The sequence below is a fragment of the Pinus tabuliformis genome, chromosome 2_1 (genome assembly GCF_031772625.1).
Source record: "Pinus tabuliformis cultivar Carrire ecotype Pingquan chromosome 2_1, CPIR1, whole genome shotgun sequence".
NCBI classification, from domain to species: domain Eukaryota; kingdom Viridiplantae; phylum Streptophyta; class Pinopsida; order Pinales; family Pinaceae; genus Pinus; species Pinus tabuliformis.
This window is the reverse complement of record NC_142299.1, coordinates 476,380,564-476,400,570: the sequence shown is the minus strand read 5'-3', so window position 1 is coordinate 476,400,570 and position 20,007 is coordinate 476,380,564.

The following is a 20,007-nucleotide window of genomic DNA, read 5'->3' as shown; positions in this document are numbered from 1 at the left end:
CTAGAAAGATCAAGTTCTTCTTCAACCCAAGTACCTACAAGACATCTTTCAGATGAAGATGGGAGTCTAACTCCATCTTAAAGGATACAGTTCCAATTCCTTCGGTATTGTACTGCTCATCATCCTCGAGTTCTATCTGCATATGGAGATCATTCTACTCTAGGCTAATTGAATTTTTTGCATCCTGTCATATGGAATGAGGCACCTTGATATAGATACAACACACTGCCCATTAAAGTGCTTGCCATGCATGCAATTAGGGTGAAATCTAATTCATATTTTGAGGCAAGTGCTTCACCTCCTACTCCTCCTAAAGGCATCTTGTTAGACTTCTTGTGCATAGAAGTTTTGCATGGTGCCCGAATTCATGGCAATGAATTTTTTTTTATCTTGCTCAAGTCCTTCTTCTTACCATTTTTTTGGCTAGTCCTTGGATTTTTTGGGGCCTTCTTTCCCTTACCCTTCTTTCCATTCCCAACCAAGGAAAAATTATCTTCGTCCTCAGATTTGGATGTTACTCCGTCTTCGGTGTTCCTTCGAGTTCCTTCATGCACCAGATCAGACCAGAGTCTCTCCCAATTTGGATTTTTTTCCCTTCCTTTACAGAGTCCTGGTAGTTGTGCTAAGATTTTGGAAGGCCTAGGAGAGGTAGGTTCACTAGTTCTGAAGAGGGAATATTTTCTCCAACTCCTCTAAGATCATCTCGACAATGAATGAATCCAGAGAGGTAATGTCAAATGGTTTCTCCTTTATGCATGTAGATGTTTCTGAGCTTGTCCCTCAATGCCATTTTCTTGGAATCACTACCATTTTTTAATAGCTTAGTGAGGGACTTCCACATATAAAAGGGAGTCTCCTTGCCATGTCAATTTAAGACTACGTGGTTTCTCACACCCTCAAGGATGGTTCTCCTGGATTTTGTGGTATCCTTCTTGCACTGGGCTAATTGTTGTGCATCTGATATTGTTGGATTTGGATTGTCAGTTTGGGTGTACTCCAACACACCATTATCATCGAGAACTACTTCCATCCTATCATTGCATGCTGTGAAATTTGAGGTTCCCTCAGGGGCATACTTCAATTTTAATCCGTTGAAAAACATTTTCTCGCACAAAAGAAAAATTTCTTCACTGAATTTACAAATTTAACTCTCTAAAGGAAAAAATCTATTGACTTGTTTCTAGTGTGATTTCTACTCTGACACCATGTACAAATTAATAGAAATTTGATACTGCTAATGTATTCGAACTGAAAACAAGAGATTTCAAATATCCTCAAATTTCTCGTAGAATGGAAATCACAATTTAGAACACATGTAATGGAATGCAACCATTAAAAATCCATAATAACACAATGATTTATAGGGGAACCCAACTGAGAAAAACCCCTCCGCTAGTTTTCATTAATCAGATGAGAATGAGAAACTATTACAATGTGTTGCTTCGATCCTGAAGCATAAACTGCATTGTAAACCTATTCTCTTGTTGACTGTCTTGCTTTGGCCAACACTTAGCAAATTCAAGGCCCCAACTTGCTCCTATTTCCTTAGGAAATCCTGGAGGAAATTAGCTCCTAAAATATAGGAATTTTGTCCTATTTTCTTTCCAATTCGCAAGGAATGATTCACTTGCTTAACTGCCAAGCTTGTACACTCAACTCGTATACAATTAATAATTACAATGTTCCTTTTCCTCCACACCATCTAGGTAATTCAGATTCCATGCATGTCTGGGTTATTTTTAGGTGATTGACTAGTTTAATTGAGTGATCACTGAGTTAACAACAGTTCTACTACTCAACTGACCATCAAATGACTTAACTAGGTACTTCAGCTCAGTTAACTAAGTTAAACAGAAAATAACTGAATTGGATTGCTAAATTTTAGCAATCACTTAATGCACAACTCTATTTATAGCCTCTATCTCTAATTTACTAAGTGAACTTGTAGAAAAAAATGATGTCACACAAGTTAATTGTAGTCCAAGTCATCCTACTAATGTGGAAAATCAAATTACTAAATTTGATGAAGGCACAAGTCAAATTTAGTCTTTCTTTATACATTTCTAACAACACTCAGTTAACTAGTTAGCATTCTTAGAATATTTAGTATGTCAAAAATGAAGTGGTAGACCCTAAATTTTAAAAATATCTAATGATAGGATTAACTGAAAGTTACAAGAGAATAGTATTACTTGGAATTGAAGTGTAAACTCTGTCATGCAACTCCTAAGTTAGATATAGCTAGAAACCTCCAAAATAAAATTGGAAGTTAAAGGATAAGTTGGGTAGGTGATTGGATTATGTTGTGGATAAAGTAGTCTCCCAAAAGAAAAAAGGGAATTTGTATTAGTGACCATAGGTACGAAATAATGTAGAGGAAATCACCATGTCACTATCCAGTCACTGCCACATATCATCCTAAGTGTCACCCATTACTAACAATAGACTTAATAAAAATAGTAATTGATAAAAATAGGTGAAGATACTAAATGGAAAGAAAGGTCTAGTAGTGAATGAAAAGTGGTCATATGTGCCTCTAGCGATGTATGAAATAGGATCAAATGATTGCCTAAGTGGGTTTTTGATGAAATCCTCAGTGCAATGTACCTCAACACCCACTCGAAGCATAATCACACAGAATGTTAGTGAATGAGTCCCAATAATTTTTAGCCATGTTCGGTACTCATGTACAAGATCTATATAAAACATTCAATGAGTCCCACTAATTTGTAGCCATGTTAGGTACTGATGAAACAAATTATGTGAGACACAATATGAAAAAGGTGAGGTAAAGAGGGAAAACCCAATGGGAAGAATATCGTGTCTAAAAATACAATGTACACAATGCCAAATATGTAATTATTGTGATAAGTGATGGTGTTGTTGATCAACCCCAACACAAATTTTTGTTGTGATGGTTTTGTCGATTTGGTCAGAGGAACTGCGGTTATATTCTAATCCATGGTTAATAGATCGAGGGTTTATGAAAGATACAACATGTATATAATTGTAAAGGAACATAATGAAAAATCAATCTGGTTTTCCTAGTTTTGGGTTCCAAAAGAAAAATATTTGGGTATATTTTCTATGATTTCCATTGTATCTTTTATGTTAGTTTTAAGAATTTGTTTGAAGGTATTATTTCTATAGGGTTAAAACCCACATTTGGTATCAAAGTAGTTTTGGATTCAAGATTACACCTTTGTGGCTAAAGGGTTTTTCTTGGGCTTTTTGTAGACCCTGTTATAGTGGGAGATATGTAGGATCAATTGTTATGGTGAAAGGAAATGGTGAACAATGCAAAGATAAAGATCCAAAATTTCAACTAACAAAGTTTTTAGTTGTGGAAGCTCAAGATGGATAGTCCCTTGGTGGATAAAGATCAATGGATTGTTATGGATCTAGGTACTAAACTAATGAAAATTTTGATAGAAGTCTGGACCAAGTTGAATTGGAAGGAAAAGAGCACAATACAATTATGTGTGTCAAATTCAATATTACTGGTTATTTCAAGAGAAGCTACAACAAAAGATTTGTGGGACAAATTAAGGACTTTGTATCAGTTTATGTCCCTAGTAAATAAATTGTTCCTATGGAAGAAGCTGTATAACTTGAGGATGAAAGATGTAGACTCGATGATAGAGGATCTAAATTCCTTCAAGAACATGGTAATTCAATTATTATCTGCTGATATTAAGATTTCAGATGAAGATAAGTGCATTAGTTTGTAGGGTTATCTTGTGGACGGAGATCTCTGCGATGGCAATGGCTCTGCTTCGCCTTACCCGCGCCTGCCAAACTTCCGGTAACTCCACAAGCCAGAAGCCTGAATCCGCTCGACTACAACTGATCATCCTGGCACTGCCGAGAGTAAGGATTTCTTGCTATTTGCGGCAGTTAGGGGTTAGAAGCAGATCGGAGGTGCGAATCCGGCCAGATCCGCTGCATACGGTGGTTTCACAGGCGGCACATAAAGCTGATAAATCCCCGATCAGTTCAAATGGGTTGGATATGCTATTGAAACACCCGCGGATCAGGCACCAGACAGTATGCTCTGTGGCAGAAAATGACGAAAATGGAAACGCCGGCCTTTTGGGGTTAGAAAAGCTGCTGCAGAACTTTGTAGAAAAATACCCTGTGCTGATTACGGGTTTTATTCTCTGTTTATGGGTTTCTGGAACAGAGAGGGGCACTGCCATAGCACTACTATTGAAACGGGGTGATTTAAAAGGTGCGGCACATAGATCTGATGCAAGGCCAGAACCTGGAGCTTACAAACCAGCCGAACACAAGCACAAAGGCAAGAGATTGGCTATAGTGCTGGAAGGGGACGAGCGCGATTGGACACGGGACGAGTTTCCTGCCCACAAACAGCCTCCGTTTGACCATGGAACGCAGTGTTGGCATTATGCTTTCTGGTATGACTGTATGTTACAGATGTTGTACTTGATGGCAACTCCAGTGGTAAGGCTCTCAGTTTGATAAAATTAAGAAGGACGCAGGCAATCGGTTAATAAAGTGCGTCCCCGCAGGTATACCATGCAGAACCCGCGTCCAGGGACGCAGGCCAGCCGTTCAGGGGGTGCGTCCACCCAGTGCACACATTTCAAGGCAGAGAAAAGCACGTGGGGGTTTCTTGTGTGGTATCTAGCCGACGGTTTTGTGTTCCTATGGTGTCGGCTCGTGGTATTGTTCCATGTTTTGGGGAGGAGCTTGCCTATATAAAGCAAAGGAGTTCATTTGGATTAGGCATCATCTTTGGTTGAATATCTTTTGGTGAGATCTAGTCCAGATCTATGAGGGCGAATCTTCTAATGGACTGTGATCTCTATGGCGCATGATCAGATCTGCAGATCTGACTGTTTGGGTTAGCTTTGAAGGCTTCATATCTTTTATATCTGAAGGGACGCAGGTTCAGAGAAGGGCAAGTGCGCCGAGACGCAGTACAGTAAAGGCTCAGGTGCGTCTCTGAAGCGAAAGACGCGGCGCGATAGTATTATTGAATGCGTCTCTAAAGCGAAAGACGCGGCGCGTTAGAATTGTTGGGTGCACCGGCACGCAGAGCAGTTTAAAGGAACAGTGCGTCGGCACGCAGATCAGCAGAAGGTAGACTGCGTCCAGTCGCAGGCCACAGAAAGAAAAATTGCGTCCCTGTCTTAAGATGATCTGTTGACTGTATTTTTCTGTTCATAAGGTGTTCTGGGTTAGTCCTGTGATTACTGATCTGATAACTGTAGTGGACTGTAACTGCTGTATTCTTGTTGATCATTTGATTCTTCATGAAAAGAAGTAGGGGGTTGTAGCTCCCTTCCAGGAGAGACTGGAAAACGAGAGAGAGTTGTAGCTCTCTGCAGGTTGCAGCCTGCGTACTGGTAAAGGACTGCACCAGTACAAAATCATTGTAAAAGAATTTCTAAATTGAAAGAAGATAGAGACATATTGCAGCAGGTGGTTTTCTCCCACATTGGGTTTCCACCTTACATCTTGTGTTCTTTAGTGTGACTGTCTATTTTCTTTGTTCATGCTCATTATTTTATGGTACTGATATGCAAAAATAATTCAAAAAAAATAAAATAAGGAAGATTTGTTAAATTGCTAGATAATACTGATTCACCCCCCCTCTCAGTATTATTTCCAACAATTGGTATCAGAGCAGGTCCTTCAGAAAAGCTTGATCGCTTGAAGGTAGATCGTTCATCATGAGCAACTACGAGAGAGAAGCATCAATCAGGCCACCGATTTTTGATGGGGCAAACTTCAATTATTGGAAGGTAAGAGTTACTGCATATCTTCAATCTCTTGGTACAGAAGTTTGGGACATTGTAGAAACAGGCTATGCTTTTCCTTCAGCTACTCCTACAGATCCAGCTGAGAAAAAGAAGTATGAAACAAATGCAAAAGCAGTCAGTACTCTATTAGGAAGTATATCCCAAACAGAATTCATGAAGGTAATGCACTTCAAAACTGCAAAAGAAATATGGGACAAAATGATCACGAGCTATGAAGGAGATGAACAGGTAAAACAAGCTAAACTTCAAACTCTCAGGATTCAATATGAGACTCTTAAGATGTATAATGATGAAAGTGTGGCTAATTATTTTCTTCGGGTAGATGAGATTGTTAATTGTATGAAAAAATTGGGTGAAGAAATAAAAGAGTCTATAGTAGTTCAAAAGATTCTAAGATCTTTATCCCCCAAGTTTGAATCTAAAGTATCTGCAATAGAAGAAAAAGAAAATCTCCGTGTTCTCACTATGTCTCAGCTACATGGAATTCTAACTGCTTATGAAATGAGAAAGGGAGGTCCATCAGACAGAAGGGAGGCTGCTTTTAAGGCATCAGGCAAAGAAGATCACTATGAAGCAAGCCATGTTCCAGAAGAAGAGGAAGAAGAATCAAATTTTGTCAGAAATCTTCAAAGGGGTTCTGGAAGGTTCAGAGGTAAGCTACCTTTCAAATGCTTTGCTTGTGGAAGAGTAGGTCATTATGCTGCGAAATGTCCTTATAAGGATAAAGGAAAGGAACCAGCTAGATGGAACAAGAAACAAAGTGCAAATAAGAAAAGCTACTACACCCATGAAGATAGTGATGGCTTATCAAACAGTGATGAAGATGAACAAGGTAATAAATATAGGTTGTTAATGGCATTTGAAGATGATGATTATGAGGATGCTGTAGATGTGGATAACCTTTATGATGAAATTACTAGACTCAAGAGATGTATAGAAGAAAAGAACATGATCATTGATACTCTACAATTTCAAATTGATGAAAAAGAAAAACATCTTGAAAAATTAGAAGGTGAAATTGTTGGTCTTAGAAAAGAAATTGAGAAAACAAAAGCTATTAATCTCAAGTTTGTCAAAGGATCTGAAACTTTGGATGAGATTATCAGTGTACAGCGGTCTCCACTAAATAAGACAGGTCTGGGCTATAATGGAGAAACTTCTCAAGCATCCACTTCAAAAAGTTATCTTGATGCAGCAAGAAGAAATGAGCAAAAGCACAATGAAGATCATCAGGTAAAGCAGGGACAAACTTCAAACAGAAAATATCAGGGGCAATCCAGCTTAAGGGTGAACAAAAGCCACAACCAGCCACATGTAAAATCTTCCCAGCTTGGTTCAAGAATAGATGAAAATAGAAATTACAATCAGTTGGCTAGTAGATTCAATAACCGCAGAAGCTTCTTCAATGGACAATGCTTTTCTTGCCATAACTTTGGTCACAAAGCTGCTCAATGTGTTGCGTATAAAACAATCATGACTAGGGAAGCTCAAAAACAAAGAAGTACGACAGGGATTACAAAAAGGACATATAACAACTTTTCGGCTCTTGAAAATGAAGTTGAATGTTCTATTTGCAATAATTTTGGTCATGAAGACTTTGAATGCAGAAGCAGGTTTCAGGAAAGAAAGGAACAAGAACGGAAAAAGGAACAAGTCTCAGGCACCAAAACATGGAGAGTAAAGGAACCTCAAACAGAAAGATGTGGGATAGCATTTTATGCAGAAGGACAGGAAAATCTATGGTACATTGACAGTGGATGTTCGAAGCATATGACAGGTGATAAAGAAAAACTTGAGTCTTATTCTATTTTAGAAAAGGGAAAGAAAGTCTCTTTTGGAAATGATACTCCTGCATTTATAAAAGGAAAAGGTATTGCTCCTTTAAAAGAAGATGTTAAGGCTGGAAATGTTTTATATGTTGATGGATTGAAGCATAATCTACTAAGTGTCAGCCAGATGTGTGATCAAAGAACCGAGGTTATATTCAGATCAAATGGATGTCTTGTTCGTGATCTTGATACAGGTAAAACAGTTCTCAAAGGGAAAAGAACTCCAAATAATCTATACATATTTGAAGAAGGACAACAACAATGCTATCTAAGCAAGGATGAAGAGCACTGGTTATGGCATCGAAGGTTGGGACATCTAAGCTTCTCACAAATAAGGAAAGCATGCAAATATCAGGCAGTTCGCGATCTTCCAGATATCAAAATTCCTGACAACACCATATGCAGATCATGTCAGTTTGGAAAACAAACCAGGACTAACTTTCCAGAGAAAGAAGGATCAGCTAGCATGCCTCTTGAGCTAGTACATACAGATGTATGTGGACCATTCAGGAAAAGAACACCTAGAGGAGAGGAATACTTGATATTATTTATTGACGATTTCTCCAGGTTTGTTTGGTTAGGACTTATGAAGCACAAAGATGAAGCATTCGAAAAATTCAAATCCTTCAAAGCCTTGGTTGAAAATGAATCAGGTCACAAAATTAAGTGCCTCAGATCCGACAGAGGTGGGGAATTTACTTCAAATGAATTTTTCAATTTCTGTGATGAACATGGGATAAGGAGAGAATTCTCTACAGCTAGAACTCCTCAGCAAAATGGAGTTGTTGAAAGAATGAACAGAACAATCCAACAAATGGCTCGTGCTATGCTTGATGAATCAGGAACTCCCGCAACTTTCTGGGGTGAAGCTGCACATGCTGCGGTTATTATTCTCAACAAGACAAATGTACGGGTGAACAGCACTCAAACTCCTCATGATCTCTGGAGTGGTAAAACTCCTTCGGTAAAGCACTTCAAAATCTTTGGGAGCAAATGCTATATCAAGAATACTGAGGAGCAGCTTGGCAAACTTGATCCTAGAGCAGATGAAGGCATTCTTCTTGGCTATTCTCCACATAGCAAAGCATACAAATGCTACAATAAAAGACTTGGCAGAATTGTTGACAGCATTGATGTAATGGTTGATGAAAAGGGATATATTCCTAGGCAAATACATCGTGAAGACATCGAAGAAGATGAGAGCTACCCTCAAAGACAGAATGATGAAGAAGAAGAACCTCAAGAAGAATCTCAAGAAGAACCTCACGAAGAAGCAGAAGAACGAACAAGAATAGAAGAAAAGACTCCATCCAGATATGTTCAGAAGAACCATCCAGAATCTCAGATCATGGGACAGAAAGAAGCAGGTATACAAACTAGAAGAACAGTTGCAGAAGCTTCAAGCTATTTGGCATTACTCTCCTCTACTGAACCACAAAATGTGAAAGAGGCATGCAAAGATGAATGTTGGGTGAAAGCAATGGATGAAGAACTTGAGCAAATCGAAAAGAACAACACTTGGGAGCTGGTTCCTAGACCAAAGGATAAGAATGTAATCGGAACAAAATGGGTCTTCAAAAATAAATTGAATGAAAATGGAGAAGTAATTAGAAACAAAGCCAGACTTGTTTGTAAAGGGTATGCGCAGCAAGAAGGAATAGACTTTGAAGAAACTTTTGCTCCTGTTGCAAGACTTGAAGCCATCCGAATGTTCCTTGCTCTCTCAAGTTTTCAGAACTTCAAAGTATTTCAAATGGACGTGAAATCAGCCTTTCTGAATGGAGACTTGGAAGAAGAAGTGTACATTGAACAGCCAGATGGGTTCATTCTTGGAAATGATCCAAATCTTGTATGCCGATTGAAAAAGGCTCTCTATGGTCTCAAACAAGCTCCAAGGGCTTGGTACTACCGGTTGGACAAATATCTTCATCAACAAGGTTTTTCAAAAGGTTCAGCAGATAGCAATCTGTATATAAAAGTTGAAAATGACAAATTGCTAATACTTGTTGTGTATGTAGATGACATTATTTTTGGCAGCAATGAAGAAGCTATGAGTCAAAGCTTTGCCTCGGTCATGCAGAAAGAATTTGAAATGCCCTTACTAGGAGAACTAACATACTTCCTTGGTTTGCAAATCCAACAAAAGGAAGGATGAATCCTTTTATCTCAAACCAAGTATCTCAAGCAGATTTTGAAGAAATATGGCATGGAAGATGCAAAACCAGTATGTACACCCATGGTCACAGGATGTAGTCTCAGTGCAAATGATGAATCTGCAGCAGTACATCAACCAACCTACAGATCTATGATTGGAAGTTTACTATATTTGACAGGTACCCGACCAGACATCATGCATGCAGTTGGAATAGTTGGTAGATTTCAGGCAAATCCGAAGGAGACTCATCTGCAGGCAGTGAAGAGAATTTTCAAATATCTTCAAGGGACTCAAAATTATGGCTTATGGTATCCTAGAGATACAGATCTCACTCTTCATGCTTATACAGATGCAGATTGGGCCGGAAGCGTGGATGACAGGAAAAGCACAAGTGATGGTGCGTTCTTTATGGGTTCCAGACTGGTATCTTGGTTCAGCAAGAAACAGAGTTCAATTGCCTTGTCTACAGCTGAAGCGGAATATGTTGCTGCTGCATCTTGTTGCACCCAACTCCTTTGGATGATGCAGACTTTGCAGGATTATCAAATCACTTGTACACCTCCAATCCCTATCTTATGTGACAACACAAGTGCAATCAGCATCTCAAAGAATCCGATTATGCATTCAAAAACCAAGCACATACCAATCAAGTACCATTTTCTCCGGGAACAAGTACTTGAACAGAAGGTCAAGTTGGAGTATGTTCCTTCTAAGGAACAAGTTGCTGATATTTTCACCAAACCGTTGCCCAGAGACACTTTTGAATACCTCAGGCAAAAGCTGGGGGTTGTTGATGCATCATCTTATTGCTGAACATCTTCTTATTGGTGGTATAGGCTCAGGGGGAGCACATAATGCATTGTTGGCATTATGAAGAAGGAGATCTTGGAAATAGCTGCAATATGTCTCTATCTCTTTCATGGTGGATTTCTGGTTGTTTGCAGATCTGGAGGAGCATGAGCGTAGGGGGAGCATACCCTTTGCCCTTGATGTCAAAGGGGGAGAATGAAGCTGAAAATCATGAGGTTGCCATCAAGTCCAAAGGGGGAGATTGTTGGCATTATGCTTTCTGGTATGACTGTATGTTACAGATGTTGTACTTGATGGCAACTCCAGTGGTAAGGCTCTCAGTTTGATAAAATTAAGAAGGACGCAGGCAATCGGTTAATAAAGTGCGTCCCCGCAGGTATACCATGCAGAACCCGCGTCCAGGGATGCAGGCTAGCCGTTCAGGGGGTGCGTCCACCCAGTGCACACATTTCAAGGCAGAGAAAAGCACGTGGGGGTTTCTTGTGTGGTATCTAGCCGACGGTTTTGTGTTCCTATGGTGTCGGCTCGTGGTATTGTTCCATGTTTTGGGGAGGAGCTTGCCTATATAAAGCAAAGGAGTTCATTTGGATTAGGCATCATCTTTGGTTGAATATCTTTTGGTGAGATCTAGTCCAGATCTATGAGGGCGAATCTTCTAATGGACTGTGATCTCTATGGCGCATGATCAGATCTATAGATCTGACTGTTTGGGTTAGCTTTGAAGGCTTCATATCTTTTATATCTAAAGGGACGCAGGTTCAGAGAAGGGCAAGTGCGCCGAGACGCAGTACAGTAAAGGCTCAGGTGCGTCTCTGAAGCGAAAGACGCGGCGCGATAGTATTATTGAATGCGTCTCTGAAGCAAAAGATGCGGCGCGTTAGTATTGTTGGGTGCGCCGGCACGCAGAGCAGTTTAAAGGAACAGTGCGTCGGCACGCAGATCAGCAGAAGGTAGACTGCGTCCAGTCGCAGGCCACAGAAAGAAAAATTGCATCCCTGTCTTAAGATGATCTGTTGACTGTATTTTTCTGTTCATAAGGTGTTCTGGGTTAGTCCTGTGATTACTGATCTGATAACTGTAGTGGACTGTAACTGCGGTATTCTTGTTGATCATTTGATTCTTCATGAAAAGAAGTAGGGGGTTGTAGCTCCCTTCCAGGAGAGACTGGAAAACGAGAGAGAGTTGTAGCTCTCTGCAGGTTGCAGCCTGCGTACTGGTAAAGGACTGCACCAGTACAAAATCATTGTAAAAGAATTTCTAAATTGAAAGAAGATAGAGACATATTGCAGCAGGTGGTTTTCTCCCACATTGGGTTTCCACCTTACATCTTGTGTTCTTTGGTGTGACTGTCTATTTTCTTTGTTCATGCTCATTATTTTATGGTACTGATATGCAAAAATAATTCTAAAAAAATCAAATAAGGAAGATTTGTTAAATTGCTAGATAATACTGATTCACCCCCCCTCTCAGTATTATTTCCAACACGCAGTATGCAGCACAGATCTGGGGGCATGAAACTACCAAAATACCCCTTTGGTCTGAGCTTGAGGTCAAATGCGCTGAAGAAGACCAGATCGACAAACAACATGTAAGTAAAAACCACATATCCATCACTGATCAAATGGGTTTGTTACCTAATATACAAATCACTCTACAACAAACTCAGATCTGGATGCGTGATAACAAAAAGGCTCCTCACAGATCTGGATCACAGTTTCAGATCATAGATCGGAGCAGAGAACAGAGAGATGGGATGATTACGACGGAACAACAAAAGATCCAAACAACACCCGTTTTGGATATGCGCGAAGGAATAAAAAGTACTCTCTTTATCAGATCCATGGAAGGGAATACAATATGCATCAGGATAGGGAAATGGGAGGTGACAAAAACACTCAAACAGAGGATACAAGAAAGGATTGGAATCCCACCATGCAAACAACTCCTTCTTTACACAGGGAAAGTATTGTAGGAGGAGCGCAAGCTAATAGAATATGGTATAGGAAACGACTCAACAATCTGTCTTAGCACAAGACTCCGCGGAGGCTGTTCTGGCACAAGCTCAAAAGGACCTGCGTCCTTCAAAGATGCAGTAAAAGGGAAGATGGAACCACAAACGAAAACAGAACAACAAGCTACAACACCAGGGGCCTACATTGTTGAGTAGACAATACAAAACCCTGCATTAACAATCACCATACCAGAGGTAAATGAAATACATGCTGATTATTTAACCAAAGCAGTGATATGTAGGTTCAATGGTTTTTGGCCCAAACCGGAAGCCCTTCGTCAATGGATTTACTCCATATGGACAGAAAACTGTGATATCCATCTTTGTTCAAAGGGATTCTTTATTGTCAAATTTGACACCATAAAGGACAAGGAATATGAATTGAACGAAGGACCATGGTTCTGGGGCAATGCAGGCCTATTTGTGAAATCTTGGTTCCCGGGATTCGATCCAAACAACATGGTAGTCTCCAAAATGCCAGTATGGGTAAAATTATTTAACTTACCTATACACTTTTGGCATTACAAAGTACTGGAAGAAATCGGCAATGCCTTGGGGACATTCTTAAAAGTGGACAATGAGCACCTATCAAAGGATATCTACACATTTGCCAGGATCTGTGTGGAGGTTGATCTCAGTCAAGGCTTACCAGATCACATCCTCTTACTCTATAATGGAAAGCAATGGGCACAACCACTAGATTATGAAAACACTGCTTTTCGCTGCCGCATATGCCGACAAACTGGTCATCTTCAGAGTGCATGTCCATAAAATAAAAAAGATAGGAAAAGAAGACAACCACCAAAGCCGAAAGGATGGCAGTTTACAGCCACATGGGTAGAGGATATAGAAGAGGAACATAATGCAGAAGCCACCAGTATACCTCAAGAAGCTGAAGATGGAAGAAATAACCCAGAAATCAACAAAGAAAGCAGTCCACTCCACCCACAGAATAATGAAAATATGATTGAATATGCAACAAATCCAAATGCAAGTAACCCACAACAGCAATATGAGAACCGAGGCCAGGAAATTGGGGGCAGCAAACGAGCATACTCTTCAACAAGCTCAGATTTTGAAAAAGAAATCATGGCTGCCACAAATGAAGTACAAATGACTATTGTAACAACCACGCCCAACAATGAAGGTTGGCGGAAAGTGGAAAAAAAGAAAGGTAGGAAAGCATAGATTGATAGCTACATATTTTTTAGATCCTGTTCTTAGCAGAACAAGTTTTGTTACCGCATATGCTATTACAACATCTACAACATGTAATTTTACTCAATATTGAATAAAATTACGATTTTTCCAGTGGAAAAAAAAAAGTGCATTAGTTTGTTGTTTTCTCTACGGGACTCGTGGGATAGTCTGGTTATTTCCATAGGTAGTAACATAACAACTTTGAATTTTGACGATATAGTCTCATCCTTATTGTTGGAAGAGATGGGATGGAAAAACATGGAAGTTATGAATGGAGATTTTGTATCTATAAGAGAATTTTCTCAAGTGGGATATCTAACTCTAGAGGGAGATCTAAATATCTTAGAAAATTTATAAAGGTGTGTTGGAAACACAGAAACTAAGGGAACTACAGTAAAGATTGTAGATTGAAAACTGTTGAGAAAGGAAGGGGATCTGATGATGCTATTCCTATAAAAGCGAAAATCACATCAGATAAAGGTGGGCTGCGTACTTGACTTATTCAAGTACACATGTAGATCATGAGGCATGGTTGATTAACTCATGTGGATCCTTTCATATGACTCCCCATGGGGAGTGGTTTTGTGATTACAAGATATATGATGGCGGTGATTCCTTCCTAGGTGATGGCAGGAAAAATAGAATCATAGGATGAGGAAAATTCAAGTTTAAGTTGACAGGTGGAAGGATTAGAACACTTATTGGTATTCTACACATTCTAGGATTGGCCAGAAATATAAATTATGTAAGAAAGATGGATGATGTAGGTGTAAAAGCAATGTTTGAGAAAGATACTTGCAATATGGCTCGAGGAGCATTGGTATTGATGAGGGGAGTTCAACTCGAAACTCTGTAGAAGCTACTAGGTAGTATTGTTATTGATGGGTGCAACAGTTCTATTCACTAGTAGAAAATGGTGAAATTAGTGACTAGGTGACTAAAAACGTTAGTCACCATAAGTTTTCCAAGTCAAATACTACCAAAAATTAGCAACATAAGGAGACCCAACTAAAAATGACTAACATAAATGACTAATTTAGTCTCGAGTTAAAATATACGACTAGCTAATAATACTACTAAAAATGACTAATGTGAATGACTAATTTAGTCTAGGAACAAAAATATGACTACCTAACAAGAACTACAATAATATGAATTAATCGTTTATGTTAGTCATTTTAATTGTGTCACTTCAACAATCTAAACTTACAAGTCATAGGGGATTCAAAGGCTATTATAGATTGGATGAAAGGTTATACTTCCTTATACACTTCTTTATTGGATCAGAGGATGATTAGAATTATGGAGTTTATTATAATATTTAGGGTCATATCATTTGGTCACATTCACAGGGAATTAAATTTAAAGGTTGACAAATTATAAAAAATGGGAGTGGGCCAACACGTCCTTTTGCAACACGACATGACCACCTATATATGTTGCAACAACCTTTCAAACTTATTTAGCGTGTTGCACATCTATTTCACATTTCTTCTTGATCAAGGAGAGGGTATGAACATTGATCAAGGAATGTTCACTTAGTACCACTACCAATTTTTCTAATTTGTGCAACTTTTCAAATGTCTTAAGTTTGCTTCACAACTTCTCATAGTGCTTAAATTACTTGTCTAAATCTCTAACTGTGAATACAACCCTCCAACATCTCTAACTATTCAAACTCTTCAACCTTTTAGAGTCTTCTTAGATGTACACTCACGCCTAAAGGATAACCTAACACTAGCATCCTAAATGTGCATGCTCATTCCCTCTTTTAATGCCTCATTGAAACCACATTATCACACTGCTTAAAATGAAATGTTCACGTCTTAAGGAAAAACACCTACTTTTCTTATAACAACCTAAACTATGTGAATGACTAGGAGAGAACTCCATTTTCTCAAGATGAAAACATAAGGCCTTAAAACCCCATTCACACAACAATTTGAATATATTTAACCTAAAGAAAGATGTGTATCCTACTCCTTCCAAATTTGACATATGAATTTTAATAAACTAACACTTGTTTTTAACTATTAAATCCATTTACTATATACTTTATTTTATTTTTACCCACCTAATATGCAATAACACCTAAATTTTTTCAATACAACCAAGTTAAAAGCACTTGTTTCCTTCCAACATCTCACATTTTGCCTCCATAAACTTTAATAGAAAAATCATTGCATAAAAACATAACCTTAAAATTAGATTATTATTATTTTTATTATTATAATAAATACCACCTAATATCACAACCAAAAACATGTAAAAGCATATTAATTTCTCAAATACAACTAAAATATGTAAGTGAATTTAAAATACTGTATCTATGTTTTTTCGCATTGGAAAATTTTAACACTTTTTAAAAATTTAAGCTTTAATTTTTCTTTACAATACCCCTTCCAACCACAAACTTTTCATAGGGTGGGAAAATGACATTTGAGAGAGTTGTGAATTATGGTTTTATTTGACCCATATCAAATTCCACCATCAAATCTTCAGTCCATTGATCACGACAGACCCAATATCGAATGCCACCATTGAATCTTCAGTCCATAGATCACGACAGATCCAATAATGAATGCCACCATTGATTCTTCATTCAAAAACTTGGAGGCATCTATTCTCATTGTGGTTGGAAATATCTATCTTCCTGAAGCATTTTTCCTCATGATATATTCAAAACCTGGTGAGTCATTCCCAACTTTTAGTTCATCTTTAAAAGCATGAGACCACCATTATGGTACAGACTAGGGTTTGATTTATACTGTAAAAACTATCTTGTTCTCGCTTCCAGAGATGAAGCTGTAGATAAATACCAAATATAACTTTTTTACATTTCATTTGGAGCCTAATCTAACACTCCAAACTATTTTTCTATGGAAACCAAATGCCAAAAACTAAAATTTCCATGACATTGTGATCCATATGGTTTGAGACCTCCTCTCTTCGATAAAATCATCAAGATGGTTGAATCCATTGCCAGCCTCTTCCCAGAAGAGTGAAAGTAGATTGACCCCTGGCTGAGGGATAATTTGAGGGTGTCTTGCATTGAGATGTTGTCAGTGAGGTTTTCATAATGATCCCTCAGGCGAGTCTAGCCTTTGGTTCAGTGAAAGCTGAGGAAACACATGTGAGGATTTCGCTTTTGGTTGGGCTCCATTCCTCTTCATTCAGAATGGACTTCATGCCATTACTAAGTTTTCCAAAGATGACATGGAATAATTTCTATCGGCGCTGAGTGCATGCCGATCAGATTTAAAGAATCTTATTCAACATTCACCACCGCATGATGCTCATGTTTGGTTACTTCAATATAACTAAAAAGGGGAAGCATACAACCTATGCCTTGATGTTGGATACCTGTAGGACAATTTAATTGTATGCTAAATTCCTGTCATTTAATTTTATCAACCCGAGGTTTTCGTAAACTTAGAAGTAAACCAAACTATATGGGACCTCAGATGAAACTATTGTAGAAATTTTGTTTAGAATGGAAATGCATATTACAACTATAACTAAAGAAAGTTGCAAAAGAAATCACATGCAAGAAAACTGAATTAAATTCTAAGGGTGAAATGAATGAATTCCATGGCCTTTGTAAAATCTTATAAAATAATCTATGAACAACTTATAAGAAGAAAACTATGATAATCTAGAAAGCAGAGAATAAAAACTAGTGAGAAAGCAGTAAATAACAACTAGCGATTTAGCTGTCAAGCAAGAAAACTAGGAGAACTAGTAAGCAAGCAGTTTAATGACAATCAAATCAAATTTAGGAAATGAAATCATACTTGCGGAAATTAAATCATACTTGCAGAAAGGAAATAACAAAAATCAAACTATGTTACGATTGTATGCAGATTGCAGTTGATGGGGATCCTTCCATTCCTCAATGAGCACACATGAACAGCTATCACACCTTAAGAATCAAACAACACTCATAACTCATAATGTTGGAGAAAATGATATTATTAACACTGAATGAACAATCATAAATCTGATGCTAATGAATAATTGATAACTGTTGGCTTCCTTTGAAGGATGCACCTCTTATTTATACATGAGTTAGGGTTATCTTCTCAATAAATGCAGATCCCTTAAATATCTAATAGATCCATACTTGTCTCATCTTATCCCTAAATATTAGATACAAATCCTATGACTCATAAAGATCTCCATGATCTTTCTCCTTGGAATATGGTCCACCTCTTGAGTTGAAATTCGAATTTGTGCTTGGGAGGACAAGTAAGACTCTTCTAGAAACTATGAAACTATATGAAACTATGTTAGTTTCCTAGTTTTTAATCATTATTTCACTTATAATGCATAAAATAAATAAATTTGGAAAATAAGGATTCTAACCCATATGTTTGTGAAGATGATTACTTGATGTAGGGTTTTAGGGCTAGATAGTCATGAGATGAAGGTTAAATGGACATGAAATGATGGAAATATGGATGAAAATGGAAGACAATTTTGAGACTCAACATACCCCCCAACTGAAGTTGTTGCATACCCTCATGCAACTATTGCATTGATCCATTTATCCATAAGTTGATCCTTTTGAAATGCTTTGCTTCTTTATGAGCTTTGACTTGTATGGATTCTCTTCAAACTTTGTGTCATCATATTCTCTTTTGCAAAGTGTAATACATTTGATTGCAACATATATTTTTGATGGTTGGTTCTTGTGTGACAACCAAAATTTTTGAGTATTGGTTCTTGTGTAACATTTTTTTTTTGTTGCTTCAAAATACATGAAAACATTGAGAGCTTTCTTTTCAAGTCTTATAGTAACTATTAATGAACTGATAATTTTCAAAGCATATTATCTTTTGGTATCATACTGCAACAATAGTTGATTGGGAAGAATATGCGAGTTGGAATGAAATGAAAATGTATGATGGTGTATGAAATGTAAATGTGAATTGATGTCCCTTCCCCCCAACTAAATTTGTTTTCAGATAATGATAATATGAGAAAGGGAGTATAAATGGAGTGATGAATTTTCCAAAATTATAATTTTTAAGGAATTGTATGACTAAAACTTAGAAAACAACATGATACCTTCAATTACCTTCAATGTGGATGAGTTGTGTATACTGTGAAGAGTGTGGCTGCTGATGTTCAATCATGGAGTATGTAAACAAAGGGATTTGATTTGCTTCTTTGTTATTTTGTGTTGATGAAAAGATTGGAATCTTTATTGCTACTGTTACAAATTGATTCATGCTGCAAACTGATGAAATGATGTAGTCTTCAAGTGTTACAAAATCCAATGGTACAATTCTAGTCATGTAAATAAATGTGTTGATGTCGAGCATGAAGAGTAGTCAATGGATTATCAGCCATTAATGAATGCCGTTAACCAATGTGAGGCAAAATCACCATTAATGTCAATGAGTTCCAAGGTACCTAAGTACATCTTGCGAAGTGCGAATAGATGAGATGATGTCGAGCCACTTGCAAGATCCAACGATCGAGGGACATTAATGTATTTCCATGATTGTCAGTGAGAGAACTTGTCATTAAGGCATACTGTTGGGTGTGGAGCCTGATTATCTTCTGTATTCAAAGGTATTGCCACATTGGTCCCCAGTTCAAAATGTGGCGGCAATGCTGCCCATAAAATATTCACTGCAGGGGGGTCCAGGGGGGGGCAACTGCGACCTTTGGGGAGCCCCCCCTGGGCAGGGGGTTTCGGGGGCAGTGCCCCCAAAGCTAAGAATAGATGTAAAATTGCCTTGTAAAAGTATAGTAATTTCTAGTCAATCTGGGCCGTTCATTAGGCGGAGATCTGACGGTAGAACTTATGTTTAGTTTAGGGTTTTTTTCCCTAGAAGGCAACCCCTCTCTTTGTATGAGGGCATTGTATTGAGGCTGTGTAATAGATGTGTATTCTCTGAGCGAGAAACAGAGAGGTGAGATTGTGAGAGAAAACAAAGGATATTATAGCATATTTGCTGTAGGTTGTGTCTCTTCATTTTGCTGGATAATAGAAAGGAAGGACTGGCTGTTTGGGGCGGACATAGCCCAAACTAGGTGAACCACGTATATCTATGCATGTCTAGTTTTATGCGTTTTTGTGTTTATATTTCTGCAATATTCTATGTGTTCCATTGCTCTGTAATATATAGTTTTCTAACAATTGGTATCAGAGCCGAAGTTCTATTTAGCTGACAAACTTGGACGAGAGAAGGGTTCCTGGTT